General features: G+C 40.1%; 1 long non-coding RNA gene across 2 annotated transcripts in view; it reads left to right on the top strand.

The window, feature by feature from the left end:
• Window positions 1–24,783, top strand: part of LOC139359925 (uncharacterized) — a 55,939-nt gene extending 31,156 nt beyond the window's left edge. For both annotated transcript variants that reach the window (XR_011616602.1, XR_011616603.1), the window contains exons 2-5: window positions 4,156–4,210; window positions 5,212–5,313; window positions 17,752–18,525; window positions 19,179–24,783. This is a non-coding gene — a long non-coding RNA (uncharacterized lncRNA). The remainder of the gene's footprint in view (window positions 1–4,155; window positions 4,211–5,211; window positions 5,314–17,751; window positions 18,526–19,178) is intronic.
• Window positions 24,784–26,230: the final 1,447 nt, after the last annotated feature.

The following is a 26,230-nucleotide window of genomic DNA, read 5'->3' as shown; positions in this document are numbered from 1 at the left end:
TTCTCTGTCTGACTTTAATTTGGTTTTCTCGTCTTCCCGGCTTTCTGTCTTCTGGCTTGATTTGCAGTAGAGCCAAGTGTTTTACCCCCAGATAATCCAAACCTGCATCCTGCGCCCCATTTCTTAGCCTCTGTGAAAACTTCTTTCTGTTCAGGCCTGAGAGCAAGGATTCTCCTTGGCTCCTATCAAACACCATTTCTCTTTCCAGAAGCAATGATGTTCAGAAATCAAGTTACCACAAATGGCAAAGCAAGTTAGACTGGTTTTCTGTTCATGAGTTTCCACTCTTGTCTCAATTGACTCATCTCAAGGAGAACTAATTTTTGTTGTGATTCATTTTTCTGAGCATTTTTTAAAGCCAAGAGTAAACTGGGATGACTTTGAGGATCAGTCAGCTTTAAAGAAAGGGGGATAGTAATGTAGAGAAATCCCAGAAGGCATAGATTTCCCCTAAGGTTCAGAGTGAACCTGGGAGAGCTATGGAAGGGGAGATATTCTCCCTTATCCTGGAAAACAGGGTGGTGGTTTGAGGAGAAAACAAACAAACAAAAACACTAGGATTAAAATTTGGTGCTTGGAGAGTAGGGTGAAAGTAGAAACAGGTTCCCAAGTCACTTTCCAGTTCTCATAAATGAGGCCTGAAGGGAATGCTGGGTATCAAGTGGGAGATGGAGGCAGGTATGTTTTTTACCAGGGTTAGTGAGGATGTAGTCAATAAACAGATGCCAGCCACAGAAATAAGAGGAAGGTATTGTCAGAGCCAGGCCAATAACTGTAGGTCTAAGAGATCAGATTGAAGTCAAGGGCCAATGCACAAAGGCCACTGTAAGTGTGGCAGGCAGAATTGTGAAAAAATATTTTCCCCAAGTCTTGAAGATTTTCTGCTCTAATCTCCAGGAATATAAATATGCTGCATATTACTCCCATGATTTTGTTACCTTACATGACAATGAGATTTTGCAGGTGTAATTAACGATACCAATTCTTTAACTTAAGATAGGAAGATTAGCAATTTTCTCCAGTTGGTGGCAGGAGAGGAAGTTAGAAAGATGTGACTCACAAGAAGGATTTGATGCACTGCTGATGACTTTGACAATGCAGGGACTGGAGCACAGCCTCTTGGAGCTGAGGGCAGCTTCCGCTGATGCTAGCCAAGAAATGGAGACCTCCATTCTATATCACAAGGAACCAAATTCTGCCAACAACCTAAATGTGCCTGGAAACATGTTCTTCCCCAGAACCTTCAGATGGCAGTCCAGCCCGGCAAAGTCTAAAACATTTACTATCAGGCTGCTTTAAAAAAAAAAATGGTTGCTGACTTCTGATTTAGTCCATTTTGGGGTCTTTTGTGGTAGATCACATCTCGCCAGAAGAAGTTATTTTTCCTGGATCACATACAAATAAATGCAGAGTGAGTACATAAATCCAGATTTCCCGAATCTCAGAGTTAGAAGGGCTCCTGGAAACACTTTGGAAACGTTGCAATAAAGGAAAGAGAGGAGCCCAGGAGCATGAATAAGGGAGAAGCCATGAATGGAAGGGCATAGAAAAAGAAGTCGGCCATGGCACAGATTAGGAGAGACTATGCCAAGGCCAATTTGGTGGAATAGTCAAAGAACATGTGGGCGGGAGGACGCAGATAAGCTGTGAGCTGAGATGGGCAGACAAACCAACTAAAGATTAGAAGTGGAGTGAAGATGTAGGTATCAAAAGTGCAAAAAGCGCATAAAGAGTAACCCCCTCTGGGAAAACCCAGTGTAAACTAAGGCCTGATTATGAATCCTAGCAGCATGAGAGTAAGTGGGTGGGGGTAGTGGAGGGATGGCGGGCTACCTAGTGTTACAGGCACGGAGAAAAGTGGATACAAAGCCCCAAGGCAAGACATGGCATGCAGTGATTAAGAAACTAAAAGAAACTCAATGTAGATCATTTGGTCTGAACATTTTTTGAATCTGACCTCACTCCAGGTGAGACAACTCCCCCTGGTCATCCCCAAGCTAAACTTAAAGCTGGGACTTGTCAGCTACGTGGATTTGTCTGAGCCAAAGTCTTCCACATATTGGAAGAAGACACTAGCTCATTGTTCTGGTTTGTGCTTTAAAAAAATGAAACAGGGCTGGGCGTGGTAGCTCATGCCTGTAATCCCAACACTTTGGGAGGCTGAGGCAGGCAGATCACAAGGTTGGGAGTTTGAAACCTGCCTGGCCAACATGGTGAAATCTGGCTCTACTAAAAATATAAAAATTAGCCAGGCATGGTGGCACGAGCCTGTAATCCCAGCTACTCAGGAGTCTGAGGCAGGAGAATCACTTGAACTCAGGAGGCAGAGGTTGCAGTGAGCCGAGATCATGCCACTGCACCCCAGCCTGGGCGACAGAGTGAGACTCAGTCTCAAAAAAAAAAAAAAAAAAGACAGAAAGAAAGAAAAAGAAAAAAGAAAACAAACAGACCAAAACAAAAATTCCTAAAGTTAACCATCTGAAGCCACCAGGTTCTGCTGTAAGCTAGATTATTTTGCCTATAATTCAGCAAAAATAATACTGCTTTTTTAGATTAAGAGAATATACTGAAAATCATATTGGAGTCATTTTAAACCACATTCATTGGTGTTGTACTGATTGATGTTAGAAATATATAAATAAATAGAATAATAGTGACTAATGGGTGAAGATGTTATTATCTTTTTCTGATAAGTTTGGTTAGACAGACTTAAAAGTAAAAGAACTAAAAGTCTTAAATTCACTCTTTAACTCTTCAAAGAGATCCAGCAATTAACATAAACAAGAAACAGAGAAGTTGATTTTCTTTTTGGTACTATTTGTTGATTTTTTTCTCTTCATGTAATATCACTGAGTCTCACTGTTAGTATTCTAGTACTCTACCACTAAAGAACTGTTCTAAAACTTACATTCATCAATTTTTTGGAATTTTATTGCATATTCTAATTTGAACAGAAACCTAAGACTAGAATTTCACTTATTACAATGATTCGCCAATAGCAGGAGTAAATATGGAATTTAAATGCAATTTTCTTCCAAAAGCTACACTGCTTCTTCACACAAACATTCACCAAATTCACTGAAACATCAAAAGCAAGCCTGTTATAAAAGCCTATAGCAAAGTCTGACATGTCCTGGAAAATTCTCCAATGGAACAGAGAGGGATCCAAGGCTAAAATTTAAACTATTTTCCTGAAAGTTTAATTTCCATGGCTTGATTTCATAAAAAGCGGTTTTCATCATGGTTTTTAGTTTGCTCATAATTGAAAGAGAAAATTCTCCCCCTGAGAGATTATCCCCAGATAGCTCTCTTTGACAGTGAGATGTCTCCCTCTTGGCCAGAAGCCACAGAAATGGGTCCCCCTCATGTTAGATCATTAATTGTTCTTCATCAGGTCTACATACACTAAGCTGAGAATCTAGGCAATTATGCAAATAAGTCAAGCAAAAACCGATGCATGTGCTCCAGTGAGCCACGATTCTCATTGACAGTAGCTTTGACTTCACTTGTCCAGATAATTGCTTCAAGTTCTCCATGACCCCACTGCAAAATGTGTGAGCTCCTCAAGAGAGTTTGTGATTTTTTTTGGACAACGCCACCATTTTCTGAAATAGGAGGGGTATGGGGAGGGATGGGTAATGACAGTCTTCGTTTAAAACAAACACAACCTCTGTTAGTTTGGGTTCCCCGAGAAGCTGACCCTGAGACAAGAATTCAAATGAACATGCACATGGTTTATCCAGGAGGTGATCCCAGAAAACATGAATAGAGGGTTGGGAAAGTGAGATAGCAAATTACCTGTGTTAGTAAAGAGCTTACTCCTACTGAGGAACTCTGAGAACCAGGGTAGAACTCTGCTTAGAGTTCCCACCTGACAGAGATACAGATACCCAGCAGTCATTGTTGAGTGCTTCAACTGGGGGCATTAACACTATAGCACTTGGGGCAGAATGGGCTCCAACCTACAGAGAAAGTTCTTAGGCAAAGAGATGCAAATGCTGGCCTGAGAAGTTTGGCTGGCAGGACCTACAATGAAAAATCCCAAAGTGATATTTATAGGATGCCAACTTTACCCCCAGACTTCCTTAAGCCAAAAACCCTCAATTTCTGTGGCTCTTGGTCTGAAAAAATTTTTCTTCCATTCTCTGCTTTCAGAACAAAGCTAGATGTCTGGAGATGAAATTGAAGAGCTGTGATTCGCCTGGAGAAGGTAGACATATACAGAACTTTGTAATCTATTTGCTAAGCTAAAGTTATTTGAGACACTCTGGTTAAAACAGTCGCCAAAATGATGTATGAGCCTAGTGACTCCTCTTGAGAAACCAACTCTAAAATGCTATCTATTCTTACTCTCAGATACCATTTTTTTCTGTTTTGAATATTAAAACTGAAAGATCCCACTGCACCTGGTCTTTGATTTGTATGTCTTTCAACAGCCTTTGGCTCAAGGTAATATAATTCGACTATTTTCTTTGGGAGACTACATGTGTAACCAGGCCAAGCCAAATCAACAAGTATTTATTTAGCACTTAATATGTATCATGATTACAGAAGGTAAATGCTTCTAAACCACTTGCTTGCTGTATTATCTGTTCTAAGACAACTGTTTTTTTTCCCTCATTTTCTGTGGTATTATTGGCAAATAAGGCTGGAAAAGAGAGCTAACAATGGACTTCTGGGATGGAAAACTTAATTTCTTTCTCAGCATTTTGGTTCACATAATATTCTTAGAAAGCTCAAATATATAGAATTCAGGAATTTTCACTAAAAATATTTACCACAGGATTCTTTATTATTTCAATTACAAATTCTTTTAGGAATACTTGAGAATATTAGATTTATCTAAATTTGATGTTGTATAGAAATCTAGGGTAATCTTTTGTGTCCAAGGTCTACATGTATACACAAACACCCAGACAATAGTTATTAAGGAAGTAGTCCTTGCATGTCATTCTTACTAGCTTGAAAATAATTTCTCGCATCCTTTGATCCCCTTCTATTGTGCTTTGTGTTCTGAGTGCCTTCTCTACCTCCCCTGAACTAGTGAGTTGTGTTTCTGATTCCCTTTGCCAATCTCTATTTTTATCTGTCTATTTTACACCCTGATAAATTCCTCAGAATGGGGACAGTGTCTTATTCATTATAAAATTCTCCTCCTTCCCCTTTTCCTCCCCCTACCCCTTCCCCTTCCTCTCCTTCTCCTTCTGACAGAGTCTTGCTCTGTTGCCCAGTCTGCAGTGCAGTGGTACAGCCTCGACTCACCATAACCTCTGCCTCCTGGATTCAAGCAATTCTCGTGCCTCAGCCTCTCAAGTAGGTGAAATTACAGATGCATGCCACCATGCCTGGCTAATTTTTGTATTTTTTGTAGAGACAATGTTTTGCCATGTTGGCCAGGCTGGTCTTAAATTTGTGACAAGTGATCCACCCACCTCAGCCTCCCAAAGTGCTGGGATTACAGGCATGAGCCACTGCACCTGACCTTATTCATTACAAAATTATTCTTTTGCTTAAGACAGATACTGGATATAAGGTATAATCACAAATACTTGCTGAGTTGACCTAAGGAAAAGCCTTATTCTGATAAAGGATATCTGCAAAAATCAAACAACCAAATAATCCACATCAAATATTATACTTACTGGTGAAATATTTAAAGCTTTCCATTGAAATTGAAAATAAAGCAAGAATGTCCCCTATTGTGACTTCTATGTAATCTTGCATTGCAGAAAATTTGTGTTCAATAAGTAAAGGAACACAAATTTTACAAATGCAGTAAGAAATAAAGGAATGTAACCATCGTTAGCAGACATTAACATTATTGAAAAGTAGAAATCTAAAAGCATCTACAAATAAAATATAAGAACTAAGAACTGAATTTATGACGGTTGCTAAATACAGTCAATATGCAAAAATTAGTTGCATTTCTGTAGGCAGACAATAAATAACTAGAAAATAAAATTAAAGCAACTATGGCATTAACAACAGCGTCACACAAATTATTAGAAATAACTTAATGGAAGATGTATAAGACTTCTACACAGAAAACTATAAAATATCATTGAAATAAATTGAAGACGACTTAATAAATAGAGGCACATAGCAATATAGTGATTATTTCCAAATGTACCTATATGTTCAATACAATCTTTAACAATCGACACGTTTCTATGTGTGAGTAAATGGAAAAACTTCTAAAATTTGCGTAGAATTTTCGAGGGCTAAGAGTAGCCAAGACACCCCTGAAGAAGAAGAAAAAAAGTAGTAGATGTACACTATCAAATATCAAGAATCATTACAAAGCTACAGTAAGTTACACAGTGTAGTATTGAAGGAAGGATAGAATAATAAAGTGATGCAAAGAAAAGAGGGTGTCTTAGTTCGTCTTGTGTTGCTATGAAGGAATACCCGAAGCTGGGTAATTTATAAAGAAAATAGGTTTATTTAGTTCACGGATCTGTAGGCTGTACAGGGAGTGTGGCACCAGTGCCTACCTCTGGTAAGGCCCTCAGAAAACTCCCAAACATAGTGGGAGGGGAAGGGGACTGAGAATGTACAGATCACACAGAGACAAAGAAGCAAGAGACAGCAAGGGGAGCAGCGCTACACCCTTTTAAAAAACCGGATCTCCCATGAAGTAACAGTGCAATGACTCACACTTTACCACAGGACCACACCAAGCTGTTTATGAGGGGTCCGCCCCCATGACCCAAACACCTCCTACTGGACCCCACTTCCAACATCGGGAATTAAATTCCAACATGAGATTTAGAAGGGACAAATATCCAAACTATTATCAGGGAGTTCAGAAACACACACATGTCACTCACTTTATGGCACAGATGACCCTAGAGTGAAGTGGAAAACAAAACGGGCTTTTCAATACATGATGCCAAGTCAATTATATTAATTTTGTCCATGTGAACAAAAACTAAATGTTCATCTGAAAGCAAATACAAAAATTAATTCCACATGTATATCTAAATGTAACATACTAAAATGTCTAGCAGTTAACGCCAAGTGAGAATCTTGATGAACTTAGGGTTAAAAACAGATTCCTTAAGCTGAACTTAGAAAGCACTAACCCTAAAGGACAAGATTATAAACTGACTAATATTAAAATTAAGGACTTCTGTTTATATTTTAAATATCCATTAAAAGAATGAAAAGATAAACTATAAAATGGATATATTTGCAATCATCTAACAAAGGATTTATATCACACACATACACACAAATCAATCAAAAGACAAAGCAATATAAAAATAAATGATATTTAAATGGTTATAAGCAAAGTAAAGCCACAGTAAAATATCATTACTCACCCACCAGAATAGCTAAAATGGAAAACAACAAGCATTCTCCAGGCTGCAGAGTAACGGAAGCACTCATGCATTGCTGGTGGGAGTGAAAATCGAAGCAGCCACTTTGGAACATTTTCAGCTTTTACACACACATACTCTGTAACCCAGCAGTTTCACTCCTGGTATATACATACAACAAAATGCATTTATATGTACAATAGAAGCCTCACAAATAAGAGTGTTTATAGAAGCATTATTTGTAATTACCAAAAACTGAGAGCAGGCCAAGTGTCCCTCAGTGGTAGAATGAATAAACGTTGTGTTAATATAGTGAAATTCTATGTCGCAAAAAATGTGTTATGGATGAATTTCAAAAACATAATGTTGAGTGAATAAATCCAGATACAAAAGAGCATATATGATTCCATGTATATGATGTTCAAAGTTAAGCAAATGTTATTTATGCCATCAATAGTTGAAATAACGATTACCTTTGGCTGACTGAATAAGGTCATAAGGTGAGTTTCAGTATGTCACTGATGTATTTCTGATCTGGATGGTGGTTACACGGATGTGTTCAGTGTGTAAAAATTCATTAAGTTGTATAGTTACAATTTGTATACATTTCAATCTGCATGTTATATATTTTTAAAATATGGTAGTAAGTGTGAACCTCACTGCATTTGTGCAATGATTTTCAAGACTATGACATTTTGCCTGGATTTCTTGTCCCCTAACTATCCTTCTGACTAGTGTGGCACTTGCAGCCCATGTCTGAAGGTGGTCTTGTGCTTGCCAATTTTTTTTTTTTAATACAGAGAGTAAAGGGAGCACAGAGTGACTGGAGAGGAAATCTGAGAATTAACAAGAAGCCAGTTCATATAAGACCTTGTAGGCTCTTCTAGTTATCTACTACTCTATAACAAATCATCCCCAAATTTTATGGCTGAAAACAACATTCTTTGTTTTTCTAGCAAATGTACAGTTTGGGCAGTGCTCAGCAAGGATGGTTCATTGCTGCTGCACATGGCATCAGCTGGAGCAGCTTGATGCCAGGGTTGGAGAATCTACTTTGAAGATAGCTCTTTTACACAACTGGTAAGGTGGTGTTGGCTGGGAGCTCAGAACAGGCTGTATGCTTCTCCTTGGTCATCTTGTGCTTTCTCATAATGTGGTGGCTGGGTTCTAAGAGTGAGTGTTCCAAGAGAGCTAGGCAGAAGTACATGGCATTTTTATGACCTAGACTCCAAAGTCACAGTGTCACTTCTACCATACTCCATTGATGAAGGCAGTCACAAAGCCAGACCCAGTTTCAAGAGAATGGAACAAAGACCTTTCTTTATGAGGGAGTAAGAAGCTTCCAGAAGAGGATATTGGATAGGGCATGCTATTTTGGCCACCATAGAAAATAAAATCTGCCATATAGGCCATGGAAAGGTCTTTGATTTTTCTCTTCCATTATAGGGTTTTGAGCAGAGAAGTCACATGACCTGAGACCTAAGATATTTTTTGCCTTATTATTTTACCTTATATTTTTGTATAGTCTTTGATACCTCAGAAAAAAATTCATCCTGAGACTAAAACATATGGGTAATTACATATAGGATTGTGACCCTATGGAAGTAAAATGCCCAGCATATTATAGAAGATTGCCAAATGCTAGGTCCTTTCATACTGTAACCTGGTCATACCCAAATGCTAGACCTGGGCAAACCTAAGAGCTGTGGGCAAATTTACCTATGGGCCTCAGAAGTTTTGTATACAGACATCTGCATGAATGAGGGAAGAGAGTAGAAGAGACCAGTTTTCTTAGGCTGGGGTGCTGGCTTTCTAGGTAAAGACCCAGGCTGCCTAGAGAAACAACACAGAGGCAATATCTGTTGGAATGTGTCTTGACTCTTACGGTAGAGCAAATCTTCTCTTTATTTGGAGAGCTTTCCCAGTTCTTACACAGAGGCAGAAAAGTATTGGATGAGGTGAGTGGGGAGAAATATTGCACCTGCTTTCTATCCTCTTGGACTTTAGAGATTTGAGCAACAGATCTGCTCAAATCTGCGAAGGTAAGGTAGATAATTAGGTCACAAGATGAGAGAAGAGAGAAGCCCAGGGGAAGACTCAGCAAATTGGATAAAATAATCTTTAGGTTACCTTTAAAGGACAATATAGCATCATGGAAAAATTATGGGTTTGGCCATCAAGAGGACTGTATTTGAATCCTACTCACTCTGCTCACTAGTTCTGTGATGATGGGCATGTAGTGAAATTGCATTTTAATCTGTCTCTTAACAAATCAAATAGTAGCCACCAAAGAGCATTTTGAGGATTAGATGTGATAATATACGCGATACCCTTAGTACAATTATAGTAAATATTCCAAAAATGCTAGGGCCCTTCCTCTCTCTAAATTGCCTATATTTATTCCTTCTTTTTTATTCTCTGGGTTGGCATAGTTAAGATTTTATATACTTGGCCAGTACTCCTGGGTAATTTTTTCTAGAAATGACTTATCAAGTCCAGAAAAGAAGACTCATTAAAGTTCTAACATTTTTTCATGGAATTAAACAAACTTGGGAAGTAGTTTGATTTACTATGAATAGAAAGGATAGTGAAGAAAAATGAATTCAACATTTTCTTTAACTTTTAACAACTGTAGCACCCATTTTAAAAACAAAAATAAAAATCTAAAGAGACAGTAGATGGAAGGAATCCATAGAAAGTTAAATAATAATAATGTTAGTGGATCACCGATAAACCAGAATTGAGAGATAGTTCCTGAATCTAATAATGTCCTATACCTAAGTTTATTTCTGAGCCAATGTAGTAATCATCACTGCCATTGTCAAGAAGCACTTGTCATGTTTTTTTTAATGTCCATGAAGTGTAGCTAGGAATGAGGCACAAGTTGTTGCCATCTTGTTGTTCTAGATGGATGATACTGGTGGAATCATATTATAAAGGAAGACACAGTAGTTAGCTACAGCCAGCTCTTCCCAGCTCATGAGAGTAGACTGTGTGCATTTCATCCTAACTTCCTGTTCACTATCATCAGTCACCCTTATAGCTTGAAATCAGAAATCATAAGCCATGCTAGGAGTACTCACATCATGGAAATTGGCAAAAGCCACAAATCAGTCCTTTCTTACTCTCCAAGGCTGGCACACCACTGGATTGACAGGTCATTAAATAAAACATTTTCTTGGAGACAGAGTCTCGCTCTGTCGCCCAGGCTGGAGTGCAGTGGCCGGATCTCAGCTCACTGCAAGCTCCGCCTCCCGGGTTTACGCCATTCTCCTGCCTCAGCCTCCAGAGTAGCTGGGACTACAGGTGCCCGCCACCTCGCCCGGCTAGTTTTTTGTATTTTTTAGTAGAGAGGGGGTTTCACCGTGTTAGCCAGGATGGTCTTGATCTCCTGACCTCATGATCCACCCGTCTTGGCCTCCCAAAGTGCTGGGATTACAGCCTTGAGCCACCGCGCCCGGCCGAAATAAAACATTTTAACAGCTTCATTAAAAGGTAAAGAAACTATATTACGCACAAAGATTTTGTCTTTATTTTAAATAGATGAATAAAATGTATGTACTTGGGGCTAGAGAAAACTTTGAATTTAGAACTTCTATTTTGAGTTCAAAATGAGTGGAATGAAAACCATCTAATTTAATTAAAAAGAACTTCATTGTGTTTGAATTCAGCGAAAGGGGGATTTTTAAAGAATTGATTTTTGTTTTAAAGTTCAATAAAATTTTATTAATTTAATTAGTTCCTATCAATTTTTAAATAAGCTGTGGCTTAGATTAAATTTGCTCACACACACTCTCTCTCTCTCTTTTAAGCCAATCTCCTCTGAGCATATTAATGGATCTGGTCTTATAATTCTGCAGATGGAACACCATGGTGCTTTTAAATCAAGTGAAGTTTTGGGCCAGGATTTTGAAGTATCGTTTCCATTGGGGTGGGGAAAAGGAACAGAACGTACAAACTGGGACAAAAAAGATTTTGGCAAGAAGCAGGAAGGGGATTCTGTTTATGGCAGCTGTTAATTTAAGCCAGTTCCACTGGGCATCCTGTTCAGGTAGTTGATTTAAGAGTGGGAGCAGGCATCAGACATGCACAAGAGTCTGACTCTATGTTCTGTGCGTGAGGGCATGGGGTGAGCTGGAGGAATGAGGTGTATCACGCAACACAATTAGAAGAGGGTCACCTTAGAAGATAAGGGACCTACCAGAGGAACCCTGATGAGTTCCAAGATCTCATCAGAGCACATTAATAAATTCAGAGGAACAAGTAAAAAGAATCAATAAACAGGTAACAAGAATGGAGTTAAATTCTGAGGCATGAGAATCCAAGTGTGATCAAACCTTTTCCCAAATGCTTTCTTCCACATATTGCTCCCACAGGATGCTTTCCAAAAACATGGATTAGCAATCAAATAATTTCAGAATGTAGGGGCATACTCTAGCTGCTTTTCTAAACACACAATGGGCATTGGTATATTTAAAGCTCTGACGAGTATTAGAGTTAATAAAGTAATTTATCTTTGCTTAACCAACTCCTTTGAGCACAGAATAATTTTTCCAATCACAATATGCACATTCATGTTCCACAGAGCATCAGTTTAAGATATGGTGTACTGGGAAGAGCTTGGACTTGGGGTACTAATACTCCTAGGCCCAAATTTTAACTTCTGCCACATTACAAGCTGAGTGAGTTTGGAGAAGTCACCTCCTTAAGCCTCAATTTCTTTATCCATTAAATCAGGAGAAAATAATATTTTAGCAGGAGAATCTTTGAGGACTGGAGATAAGGTCTCTAAAGAAACCAGCACAGCACCAGACACATAACAGATGTTTAATACAGGGCTGCCTTAGATCCTCCCCATGCAAAGGCAGGTGAGATTTCAAAAGAGATTTGCCTCACAGGGAAACTGCTGAAATCAAGAAGTGGCAGAGAAGTTTGCAGAATCCAATAACCTGTCATCTCCTCTTGATACTCCTGCTTTCTTGGGGCAAACTTGGGAGATCACTTCATCATTTTGAGCCTCATTTTCCTCAAGATAAACTATGTTTGTCAGTGATAGGAGTTCAGAGGCTCATTAAATACAATTTGGGGTGGGTAATATAGGTAAAATGTGCACACAGGGTCAGCCTTCTGTGTTTGTTATAAGCAATATCTATTGCTGAGCTTCTGTTTTTTCAAGCCATCTGAAAGAAAAGAGTTGTGTCTCCTAGAGGGCTCCAGGATCTGAAACAAGAGGATTAAATGAGATGATGTTTATAAAAACCTCAGCATAGGCCAGGCATGGTATCTCACTCCTGTAATTCCAGCACTTTGAGAGGCTGAGGTGGGTGGATCACCTGAGGTCAGGAGTTTGAGACCAGCCTGACCAACATGGTGAAACCCCATCTCCAGTAAAAACACAAACAATTAGCCGGGCATGGTTGCACATGCCTATAATCCCAGCTACTTGGGAGGCTGAGGCAGGAGAATGGCTTGAACCTGGGAGGCAAATGTTGCACTGAGCCAAGATTGCATCACTGCACTTCAGCCTGGACAACAAGAGCGAAACTCCATCAAACAAAATAACAACCACCAAAACAAACAAACAAAGCTCAGCATAAACAACAGTGCTCTGGAGAGAAGAGAAAGGCCCTTTGCATTGTAAGAACATCCAGACTTTGCATGGTTTTACTTTGCAGCTTTTCTTCATTGGTGGAGCTTGCCTGCAGGTTTGTGGGAGGAGTGTACCATGGGATTAGCATCTAGGCAGTCCTTTCCCAGCTCTCCAGTCACTTTTAACACAGTCTTAAATTGGCTGAGTCATGAGTAGAGGACTGGTTCAGATATTCATTTCTCACATATTTGCTGTGCAGTTTACTCATGCCAGGCATTTTGAATTACTGGGAGTATTGAGAGAAAGAAGGTGCAGCCCCTCCCTGACACAGCTCGTGGTTGGGGTGGGGGAACAGATGTACACGCTAACTGATCATTAAACCACAAAGCCATGAATGCTGGGATAATCCATGAAAAGTGCTTAGAATACTGTCTGAGCACATGATAAGGGCTCAATTCATCTTGATTACTATTATGATCAATATAATTATTATTATTAAACACACAGGTTGCAATGGGAACATCAAGGATGGGTGGGTGGATGGGGGATGGCTCATTTTGCCTGGAAGCTCAGAGAAAACTTCACAGAGAGAAGCCGCTATTTGAGTCTTAAAAAGATGACAATATGGCCAAGTCCAGGAGAGGGAAAGTACATCCCAATGGTCAAAGAAATATGTACAAAAGCCTTGATATGAATATCTGACCCATACTGAGATGCCTGCAGGTATTTTAGCAAGGCTACAATATGAAAGGTGTGTATGTGTATGTATGTTTTAGTGGCTAAAGACGAAAATGAAAAGACGAGGGAATAAGAATCAGTTTGAGAAGGTGTTTGTTCTTCTTGCTGAGAAGTTTGGAATTAAGTGTGATTTCAGTAGAAGCATGGCCCATTTATAAAAATATATACATGGAAATAATAAAAAATCTCTGATCAATTGATTCTAATTCAAGAAGTCTGTTCTTTTTTCATTAAGAAGTCTATCCTTATAGAGCAGAATTGTATCAAAATGTTAGACAAAATCTGAATGGAGAGGAACTGTGGTGTAAACGTTGATACAGCTCTATAATACAATTATGTAATTATTAAGATTGTTATTAAAGAACAATATTAAGTAGCTTGGGACAACTCAACCATGTGGCATCAACTGAAAAATGTATAGAAATAAAACTGGCTATCAGAGGAATCTCAATTTTATTACAAATTATATTTGGCTAGACAATTAGAAGGCAATATTCTGAAAGGTTAGAGTCATTACCTGAGGGTGGAGGGATCATGGAAAATTTTTATTTTCTTTTTTTGAATTTATTCCAGTCAGGGAGAAGAAGGGGAAGGAATCTTGTCCCCTAGTAGAGAAACCAGGTAATCAGCCCACAGATTATAGGCTCCCCACACCTTCCTGGTCTGTCCTATGCCTCCTTCAGCTGAAAGGCAAGGTTGGGTGAGTTTTGAGTGGTTCAATTCCCCACAATTGCAGACAGCAACCATAAAGCAAAACTGTCTCCAACAAGAGCTGCAAGAGTTCCTAGCGGGAGAGATCAGGGTGGCCATGGTGAATGGGAAGGATTCCTGTAGGAGGTGGTATTTTACCTGGTCTTAAAGTGTGGGAAGATTTAGATGGATAGGAGGGAGAAAACTCAGCATGCAACCATTTATTTTGTCTAGCTCTTTAATGAGGATTTTAACTCTCTTTCTTGAAGAACTATAGCCCATTGGTGCCATATCCACATGTCAATGCCTCTTTTGGAAAAGGTGATAGAATGAGCCAATCACCTGGTGGAAAACATGTTCATAATCATAGAAGCAATTACAGTAGCTACCACTTGGTGAACACTTGTCAAACACTTTACCTATTTTTCCTCATAAGTGTTCACAGGAGCCCTGTTGCAATTTGCCCTTTACAGATTGGAAAATGGAGGCTTTGAAAGATCATCTAAGATTAACAAACACATAAATGCTAGAGATAGAAATGGAATCTGGGTCAGTCTAGCTTCAGAGCCCATGAGTACAACCAATGGACACTGTTCATTGCAAGAGTTTTTCATTTGTAACCAATGTCAGTCACTTACCCAGGTATCATCGCACCTATCCTCATCATAATTGGTGAGAGAGTCAGAACCCACAATATGGTATCCATTTCCTGAATGAAGGCAGTGAGGTACTGAGATCCATTTATTCACTCATCAAATATTTGAGTGTTTGTTGAATGAATACAGTGGGCAAAACATCACATTCAGTGATGAGGATGACAATACTTATGGACCTTTTAGACTAGAACCTGTTAAAGTGTTCCTAAGGCTTGATGACATGTTAAGGGGGACCAGTGTCCTTAGTGCTGGCCTGAGTACCAAGTTCTGTGTTCCCCTTGGCCATTCGTATGGGTGCCTCGGCATCCAATAGAGAAACCTCTGAACATGCTGTGTGTCCTTAGACAGATCCCTTCCTCCTCTGAGCCTCTGTCTCTCACTAAAGAACAATAAGGCTGCATTCAATAATTTCCAAAGTCTTTCCAGTTTTCAGGTATAATTCTGCATCCCACCTTAAAAAAATAGTTTCTTATGACACAAACGGGAAGAATAAATCACAGAAAGGAAACACTGAGTGAGAAAAGTGACGTCGCATGTATGATTCAATTTGTATTCAGTTCAAAACAGGCATAACTAACCTATGGAGTTAAAAATCAAGATGCTGGTTACCCTTGGAACAGAGGGTAACTGGAAGAATGAAAGAGGGATGCTCCTTTGGGTACCAGATATATTCTGGGTTTTGATGTGAGCGCTGTTTCCACCTGTATATTCACGTTAATGTTTTGTCAACCTGTATTCTTGCCAATTTGGGCTCTATTTATGTCTTTAAAAATACCTTCATAAAATAAATTCAAATAGAATCTAAAGAGAGTGGTAGACTAGGAAGTGCTTCTGGTGGCATAAGAGGTCAGGAGCTCCTGACTTACTTTGTGACCAGGGCAAGTCAACTCCCCTTCCCTGAGCTGTGGGAGGTCACTCAGGGCAACAGCCTTATTTTACAGATGAATGCCACAAGTTCCATGCAATCAACACTGGCTGGCTTTTGTCACTTCTGAGCTTGGATGGGTAGAGGACAGGCTGTGCCTGGGTAGAGGACAGGCTGTGCCTGCAGCATATACCCCGGAGCCTGGAGGTCTTGGAAAGAGCACGCTATCCTGAGTATTCAACAGGTGGCAGTCTTTGCTCAGCTTCAAGATGCTTCGGGTCCACAGGGGCTGCTTTTGTAAGGCAGAATTAGCTAGGACGCTCATCTTGAGGAGAAAGGCATCTCTATTTCTCGGGGTGAGGGTCTTATCCCAGGGTTCCCAACTCAAATATTCTTGCTCCTAACCATTCTATTTAGTGTTCTCAGTTCTTCCAGGAGAAGCCTGGGACAGGAGGCTCCCCAAGCCCCATTCTGTGGAGCAGTTTCCCCCAGCCCTTGAGCCTGCCTCCGCTGAGGGTCATGGGCCTCACTCAGGGTCTTCCCCCTGCAGGGTGGTGGAGGGGGGGTTGTCTATCTTTGAAAACAAGAGAGAGATAACTTTCTGGGAACCTGGGTGAATGCTCCAACAGAGAAAGGAGTGTGAATATTTCATTAAGGGGGCTCGAGTTATTACACAACATTACAAAACCAAGTGTGTTGGCCGGAATCCGAGAAGCACATTTAAATGGGTAAAAGTAGTGGGAAAAGAGGCCCAGAGTGGGGCAAGACTCAAGAAAGGCCGCTGCAGGGCCCTGAAGGGAGGGACCAGCCCTTTAGGGTCTCCTGCCAGATGTATGTGAAGTAGCCTCCATCACCCTCTGCCCTCACCCTAAGCGCATTCCAAGGTGAGGGTGCACTCAATAATGGCAGGACAGTGGTGACATTCAGGAGCCCATAAACTTCTACTCTCAGACTGGGTAATTCTGGAGGATGGGGGGCTCTCAGGCAGTACCTCCTTTCTTGAGGGACCAAAAGGGCTGGAAGAGGCTTAGAACTCAGAGTTACCCCAGGAGGCTGCCCTTGAGCCTCAGATGTCTGAGTTAACTGATAGTCGAGCCTGGAAAAATATACTGAGACCTGTTAGTTAGGGTTGGCGTGAGGATGGGGTATACCATAGGGTTCAACGCTTCCCTCTAGTTGATGGACAAGAATGCACAAGTTCTCTTTATTTAAAGCATTGAGGATTTTCTCCTCTGCGTTGCATCTCATCATGTTTTCTTCTATAACACAAGCCTACTTCTGTGGAGGTAATGAAAAGAACAATATAAAAACATGCAATGAACTATTATGGGATGAGATACTCTGCTAACTTTGCACTTTTTATTTTTTTATAAAGCACTGAAGTATGTACTATTATTATCCCCATTTTACAGATGAGAACATTAAGGCTTAGAGAGGTTAAATAAGTTGCCTAAAGTCATGCTCCTAGTAGATGTCAAAAAGGAATTGAAATCTAGGCTTGTTTGAACCCAGAGCCCACACAGTTTATCTTTCTGGGTTGGAGACTGTGTCAAAAGTCTCCAGGAATTTTCCAACTCCCTGATAATCCAAGGGAGGTGTGGTGGAGGGGAATTCATGGAAGAAGCCAAAGAGTCAAGACATGGGAACAAGAGAAAACCTGGGCCATTCATATAGTATGTCTCTTGTTCTGAGCACTTGGGAAAGCAACTTTACTGTGCAGAGCCTCTGTTTTCTCTAGTTTTCTCTAGTTGCTGTGAAAATGAAGTGAAGCACTATCTGTAATGTGACAAACCTGGTATCTGGCATGAAACAGATATTCAATTAATGTTAAAGCCCTTGTTTTTTTCCAGCTTCCCTGCACCTGACTAACTAGATCTAATTATCTTACAGGGTTGGTTCCTCCTTCCCAGGAAGAGTTTCCTCAGAGAGACTGCAAGCGATGACTGTAAACCAGAGCTATGTATCTGTTGGATGTTCTCTCCCTGCACCTTGAACTCCCATCTCAATACTTAATTACATTGTACTGTACATTGTTTAATTATTTATATTTCCCTCTACGATTGAGCACTTAATGTGGCAGAAACTGTGTCTACCTGGTTCATTATGGAATTCCAAAGTACTAGCAGAGAGCCTAAAATGTTAGAGTACTAAATAAATATCTGTGGATGGATGGGTGGATGGATGAAGAGGTGAATGGATGGATGGAATGATGGATGGGTAAATATATGGATGGAAGGATGAATAAAATGGAAGGATAGGCTAATGGATGGGTGAATGAATGGATGAGGAGGTCAGGGATGGAAAGATGGATAGATGAATGGATGGAGAAATGAATGGATGGAATGATGAGTGAGTGAATGGATGGGTGGAAATATGGATAAAATGGATTGATGGATAAATGGAAAGATAGACAGGTGGATAGATGAAAGGATGGGTAAATGAATGGATGGATGGATGGTTAGATGAATGGATGAAATAGATTGAAGATTAGATATAAAGGATGGTCTGCTTAAGTATCTTCATTTATAACATTCTATCTCACATGTATACACACCGGTTTTTTGGGGAATGTTGGCAGTTTACTATTAATTCCTCGGCTTTTATCATCGTAGGGATGCTTTTCCTAGGCAGAAGCAATACCCAAGGCTCTCTGTGCCTAAACAGGTAAGAGCCACTCTAGTCCAAACCCACAAACAAAAGCATTTTCTAGATGTTTTACTTCACAAACTTCTAGGGAAAAAAAAGTCTCGCTGACAAGGGTGGATGCCAAATTCAATCACTCATTACAATGACTGCCCTCCACTCAGGAAGAGGGGCTGCTGACTTCTGGAATCTTAGATTTGTTTTAGGGTGTTGATAGGAAAGAAGGGAACTGATAGTCACTGATAACCAGGCTGTTAATTGCTCTGCTTATCAGAAGATGGTCTTTCATTGCCATGTGTATATGGGGAGCAGGTGGTTCAAAAGGCAAAGCAGTGTGTGTGTGAGCAATGAGCTTGTGGCTTGGCAGTGACAGGGTCCCGGGGGAGAGGCCAGGGTTCAGGGAGGAGTGAGGGAGGGCGGGGACAGTGGAATACTCTCAGGATAATCTGTTCTTATCAACGGCACGTTTCCCCAACAAACAAACTCCATGTACTTTAACTTATAACTTTGGAAAGCACAGTAGCAGCTTAAATCTGTTGGGCTATAAGAAGATTCCGGTGTTCTTGATTCAGCTTGACCAGAGATAAATCCTGGTGGGTCTCAGAGCCCAGGGTGTCCTTGCCTTTGTGTCCCTTCACTGCACGGGTCACACTCTTTTCCTTCTATTTTTGTAGGTGTCATTCAGGAGCTCTCTTCATGCCCACAAAATTCCCCCTTCTAACTGCATTCTCAAAGTAGAATCAGATCAATACAGAATCCTGGAGGTATCATGATAGAGAAGGCTCTCAGCTGCACCTGCTATTGGAATTATACCTGTGATCTGATACTCCTGTTTTATTTCGACAAAGAAATGGAATTCATAAAATAGAGTAACAGAATGCCCCATAAAGGAGAGTATGGGGGTGACCTCTCAAGAACTGCTGCAATTATTTCCTACAAGGAAGGAGATGCAGAAATATAAGAAACGAATGCAAAGAAAGGAAGGAGAGCAAAAAAGAACAGGAGAAAGGAAGAGTAAAAGGATGAAGGAAAGAAGAGAGAATATAGTGTTGAGTTTCTGCTCAAATTAAGGATAAAGCCACATGTGTTTGTACATTTTCTCTAAAATCCATAGCAACCTAGTATCCATAGCCAAACAGGTAAGTGATTTCCACTTAACAAAGAAACTGAGGCCCAACAAAGTTAATTAATATGGACGAGTCACACAGCAACTGGAATTGCAGCTGAATAAATCTGGCTCCAAGGCACTCTCTTGTAGGTTGCTTTTCTCATGGCTGCTAGGATTACATGGTTCAAGCATAGCCCTGTCAGGTTTCAGTGATCAGAAGGACAGAACCTTGTTGTTAGACAGAAACTAGGGCCTCTATACTGGGCCAACTCCTCATTCTCAAACTCAGGAGCTGGAATTGCCAGACCTTAGAACCAGCTGACTGGAGACTGGATCCGCATTAAAGGAAATGTCCAGGATTTCATGGTTGTTTGAGGCAAGGGTTGGGAGTAGAAATGTAGTTTTTTGAATCTCAGTGTGGTTGCTTTTGGTACTTGTTGAGGACTCCATGTAATCTACTGCACATAAAGTTACAATTAAGAGTTGGAAATAATAAATGAAGATCAGATGGAGGATATGAGGCTACAAATCCCTGACATCTACCTCTACATAGCTAATCTGTGAAATGGGATTATCATGGTATGATGTGTCCAGAGCAGTCCTCATTATGTCCTCCTTTCAGTCTATTGGTAAAATGTTTTGAAGACATTACTAGAAAGCATTCAGTAGGTATAAACTATATGACCCTAGAAAAGAATTCACATGCCTGCTACATTGAACAATCATCACTGAGGTTGCTCAATAGGACTGATAAAGATTCCAGGGAAATAAGCTAGTATAGGTGTAGGGGTAAGGGAATTGAAGTCAGCGTACTTGACTCTGTGTTCAAGCTTTGACTAAATTTCCTGGTTATTCATTCTCTCAGTTTTAAAACAAATGATGATATAAAAAATAGCTTTCTTATGGCCATTCTCTTCCTAACACTTCATGTCCCATAACAGCAGCTCTGAGCAAGTATTTAGCTCCCTTAGAGTTTTTTGGTGGCCTCCTTTGATGGTCCCTGCTGTTCTTGGGATAAACTCTAAAGTCCTTGAGGTGATATGTGGGGCCCCTTCTTCTCTATGCCCTCACTATCTCTGAGCCTCAGTTTTTATTGCTTCTCCCTTTTACCCTCAGGTTTGTCATGCTTCCTCATGGGCAGGGCCCCTGTGCCTGAATCCCCCCCTCCCCCTCAGACCTCTTCCTCCTTAGTGCTTTCTTTCTCTCTGATATCAGCTCTGCTACAGTTTTTGACCTGTTTATGCATCTCAATTATCCTTCTATTATATGTCTTATTTACCACATAACTCTTGGAATCATTATATTGCTGTTGATTTGTGAGTTACCCATTTTTTTAAAAAAAGAACATAACAATGAACTCCATAAGGATTGAGATCATATTGTTTTTATGTTATTCATTTTGTCTCTACTGATAACCTGTGATAGAGTCAGATATTTGTTGAACGAATGAATGAATGGAGAGATGGAGGGAGACATTGAGGGAGATACAGAGGAAAGTAGAGAAAGAGGGGGAGGGAGGAAAAGATAGAGAGATGGAGGGAGGAATGATCACCAGATGGAGCTGACTTTTCTCTGAGAAGATATTTATAGTCAATTACAAATGAGTGGACCAGTCAGATGTGATCCTGTTCCTTTATGTGGGATATATAAAGATGTGAAATAACTCCTTTAAATTTCTTCAGATTCCCCAAGACTAAATACCCATGGAAGCGCCCCTAGGGTGCTTGAAGCCTTGAAGGGGAGGTTGCATTCTTTCTGAGCTCTGGCAACTGGGCTGTGGACATTATTTATTACCGGAGAACTGCTAGCTTGTAAGATGCCCATCCCCCCCCACGTTTATTATATACTTTTTTGATCAAACTGTAAACCAACAAGAGAGTGTTTAGCAATCATTAACAGCTGTTCTTGGAAGAGGACTAGATCATATAATTGTACATTTTACAATGTTCACCCTGGCCACTGACTGTTCCACCTCTGTGGCCATGCATGTCCTCTGTAGCTGGACATATCACAAACAAACCTCCTGGCTAAAATCAGAAAGGGAAGGAGCAAGAGGAGTGGGAGAAATATTCAAAAAACAATTTACTCCCTATCAAGTTGCTGAGCAGCTTGAGGCCACTGCATTTTGGTTTGCTGCTAAGTGAATATGTAACCACTTTATATATTTCAACAAAATTAAACTTAAACCTACAGAATTAGGTTTATTAATTTCTGTCAGGGCTCAATGGGGGAATAAGAATGGCCATTCATTATGGACACACAATTACTGGAGACAAAAATGAAGCCCAGCACTATTAAGTATAATAAAAATGTTGAACACTGAGGAAATTTTCATTAAATATAATCTATTCTTTATATTACTACACTTAATCCTTGATGTCTACTCCTCTGTTTTTCTCCAACCTATTTAATTTTATTACTTAACTTTTTATAAATGTTTCTTAATATAATTATGATTAAATATTTGGGAGGAGAGAAGAACCTTAGTCTCTTAAAAAAGAAGGAAGGAAGGAAGAAAGCTCTTTTCATCTTCACTCCTATGATGGTGAAAAATGATGTTTTTTTGAAAAAAATAAGTGCTAAGTGGGATTTTATTGTTGGGGCAAGGCCAGAACATGAGAGAAGGAAAGGCAATAAATAAGAAAAAAGCAGCACTGATCAGCAATTGTAGTAGAGCTCTTAATATTACGCATTTAAATAAAACTCCACTGCCTTACCAAAAGTGTCTGTGAATATTTGCATGGCCAAACCCTGTAATTAAAAGATGGGCCTAGCTAATGTTATTGCTTGCACTACATGGAAACGCTTGTGATTCAAACATTTATTTTTTTAAGCCAGGATAGGTTCCTGTGCTAGTAAGCTTTCTCTGTTTTTGAGAATGAACCCTCAGTTCCGCTCTCTAGAGGAAGAGAGTGGAGGGCTAAGTATTAAGATGTTGTGGTGTCTCAGGCAAACTCTCCAAACTTTTAAAAACAGAAGGAAAGCTGGTCATGTGGCCATGGACAGAAGGATAGTGGGACATTAAATGGAAAGCAGTACAAATTTAATTTTATTTGCCAAAAGGTAGTCACTGTGCTTTCAAGCTTCTTAGTGGACATATTATGTAGCATGGTCTGACGTATTTTTTGATACGTAATAATTGCACATATTTACAGGGTGCATGTGATATTTTGATTCATGCATACAATGCATTTTTAAAGCACAGTTCGGTTAGAAAGTAGCAATTATATAAGCATGGGATTTAGGGATATTGAAATGAAATGGTGACTCATACTTATGCCAATTAATGGCTGCTTTAATGACTACATTCAAAACAGAGGGGTCTTGGTCTCATGGCCATTCACTTCAGGAGTCCAGTTCTGGGCACCACATGTTTAGTTTTAAACGTTGTCTCTTTTCTACATTTTCAAGCTATGCAAGAAGAAAAATCAAGCTTTCACCATTAGTTTCTCTATGTATAGCTTGAACCCTACCCTCCCGATATGCTTATTCTGTTCTGCTACTAAGCTGGGTACTTGATATTTGCATTGTAATAACTGTGTAAATTTTATTCATAGCTGAGTCATGTTGTATACAGTATAATGATCCTTTTTAAAAAATTTATAGATTTGTTTCTTTGGAAGCCAAAAATTTTTGTTGCCATTGCTGTCATTATTATTACTACTTTTTGCATAGTTCTTGACATATACTTATTCTTTCCCTAATCCTGCCATTGGTGTAAATCTCAAAACTAGGATGTTTTGTCAATGCTATCTTCTTCAAAATGGCCCTCTTGAGCCTTCCCACCTGCTCCAATCTGGATTGGAGGCTCATAGCTGGGGTCTGGGGATCTCCTGTCACCACCATTCTGGGTGCCCTTCCCTCTCTTGTGCTGAGTCCGTTTTTTCCTGAGTCCCATGCTCTCTTCTTGATCTACCCCTTCCCCCATGATGTTTTGTAACACATATCTTCTGGTAACTTCCAGAGGAGGAATGCATGGGAATTAAAATGTTGAGAACTCGCCCTGTTAGAGAAGCTCCCCCTTACAGCACTGTCTGAGTGATCTCCCCCAGTTTCTCCCTGTACCATCATCTTATTTCAGTCCTCTGCCTAATCTTCACTTGAACTGACAATATTCTTATTTATGTATTAGCTCACTTTGTTTATTGGCTTCCCCACAAGAAAGTAAGGTCATGAGTGCCAGGTCCTTGCCTTCTTTGCTCACTACTGAGCCCCAGTGCTAAGAACAATAACAGATCCACTAGATCATCCATGAATGTTTGCTGAATAAAGGAATTGATGAGGTTAGTAGCTTGCTTGCACATATGAATTTATACAGAGAAGGAGGTGTTGGAGAAATTTTGGCCCTCATTTGACGTAGCCCATCGTTAGACAGAGGACATGTGGTTCTCCATATGAATTCTCCGTATGAATGAGAATATACATCAGCCTTTAAAAATAAAATCAGTAGCAGCCTTCCCCGGTGCCACCTACTCCTGGTCCCTCTAGCATGGGGCTTTCTTTTCAGCCAAAGATGCAAAACACCTAGACTTCAGGCCCTCCATGGAGCTTTCTGTCCTGTAGGATTTGGTATTGCTCTCCAAAACAATGTGAAGAAATGCTTGATTCTCATCTTGCATAGCTGGAAGAAAGTAAAAAACGGCACTTAAAATTGAATGTGTGGTGGCAAAACTTGAGCTGAGACAAATTCCAGAGAGGCGTGCTAAGAGATGTACTCCCTAAAGATTCAGTATTCTAGAACGGTACTGTGCAGACTGTTCAGAATATGTGAGTGCATATGTGTATGTGTGTGTGTGTACATGTAAGTAGACATTGCGTGTGTGTGTATATACATATATGTGTGTTTATAAATGACATATTGATTACAGTAATATAGCCATTATAAAACATGTGAAAAATAGAATTAAAAAATAGAATAAATGAAAATAACTTTAAATGGAAATGTTGATATTTTCTTTGTACACCCTATTCAATCATTATATGTATACCCTTTTGGAAATTCTGATTTAGATTTGTATGTATCAAACTTCAATGTTCTGGGGAAGCACCTGGAGGACTTCTTAAAAATTTAGATTTTGGCTGCGTGTGGTGGCTCAAGCCTATTGTAATCCCACCACTCTGGGAGGACGAGGAGGGTGGATCACTTGAGGTCAGGAGTTCGATACCAGCCTGACCAACATGGTGAAACCCCGTCTCTACTAAAACTACAAAAATTAGCTGGGTGTGGTGGCGGGCACCTGTAATCCCAGCTACTCAGGAGGCCGAGGCAGGAGAATCGCTTGAAACCAGGAGGCGGAGGTTGCAGTGAGCCCAGATCGCACCACTGCACTTAGCCTGGGCAACAAGAACAAGACTCTGTCTCAAAAGAAAATAAAAATTTAGATTTCTGTGCTCCTTTCAAAGAATGGCTCACTAGGACGTACGAATCTGCATTTTCGCTACCTTCAAATACTGACCTAGACACCCTGAGCATTGCTTATTTGGGAAGATCCAAGCAAGTCAACATATTGGGATTATGCCAGCTCAGCTTCTGGTCGAATTGCCTTCACAAACACATTTAAAAAAAAATTAGCAGGCTCTTGGATTTGATGAGAAAGAATATCAGTTAACAGCAACAACAAAGATCACAGATCTCTCTTTTCTGCAACTTTCATTAAAGAACTATTGTCCGTGGCGGCTGTGGATGCTCCTTACATTATGCATTCTTCAGATTTAGTGTGAAGGGTTATCATTTTAAAAAGAAATGGTCCAATGGTACTAACAGCTACCTACTTTGAATCCCGTATTTTGCATCGTATTTAGTGCTAATCACTTTTCTTTAGCGCCGACAAGACAGACCATTACAAAATAGGTAATAGTATCCTCAATTCACAGATGTAGAAACTGAGGCCTAAAAGTCACTCCTGCCACAAACAATACAAAGTAAAACAGAAACAAACAAAAAACCTTGATTCCAGACTTGCAAGGTATGATGTGAAAACCTAGAGAAGTGCAGAACTCGCCTAGGATCACAGAGCTGGTGAGTGGTTGAGCTGGATGTTAGCTGGGGCTTCCTGACTCAAGCTCCATGCTGTTGGTACAAGGCTGAGACTTCACTCCCTAACACCCCTCGACTGATGGTTGGCTCTGAGCTAACTGGGACAGGCAGAGCTGTTTAATCAATTCCTCTGTCTTCCTTCAGTTACATCCTCTATCAGCTGCTCAGCTTTGTAACCTTCTTGTGATAAGTAGTGAGCAATGCAAAAGAGAATTCAAAAGGATCACAATTCATCATGTCCAGTACACCCCAGAATGAAAAGGACCCTGAAGTTCTGATCCAACGATTCAATGATGCCACATTCTCCTAGAAAAGACTCCCATATACTCAGCATCACTGATGGGCTGCCACTCAGCCTGTACCACACACCCTCCTTGCTGGGCTGCGCCCCATCCCTCTATCCACATGTTTGGCATCAGTTACGCAAAACAGGCAGAAGCCAAGCAGCATTCTCTCTTTCCACCCTGATGTTTTGGCATTGTCTACACATGGCCTCTGGGGGCATTCTGGTGGATGCTCTCTTTTCCCTATCACAGTAATATTAACCTTGTTTAATAATCTATTAACACAGAGGATAAAGA

The sequence above is a fragment of the Macaca nemestrina genome, chromosome 18, assembly GCF_043159975.1.
Source record: "Macaca nemestrina isolate mMacNem1 chromosome 18, mMacNem.hap1, whole genome shotgun sequence".
In the NCBI taxonomy this organism is placed as follows: Eukaryota; Metazoa; Chordata; class Mammalia; order Primates; family Cercopithecidae; genus Macaca; species Macaca nemestrina.
The sequence above is the reverse complement of the archived record's forward strand: the minus strand, read 5'-3'. Positions and strand labels throughout refer to the sequence as shown.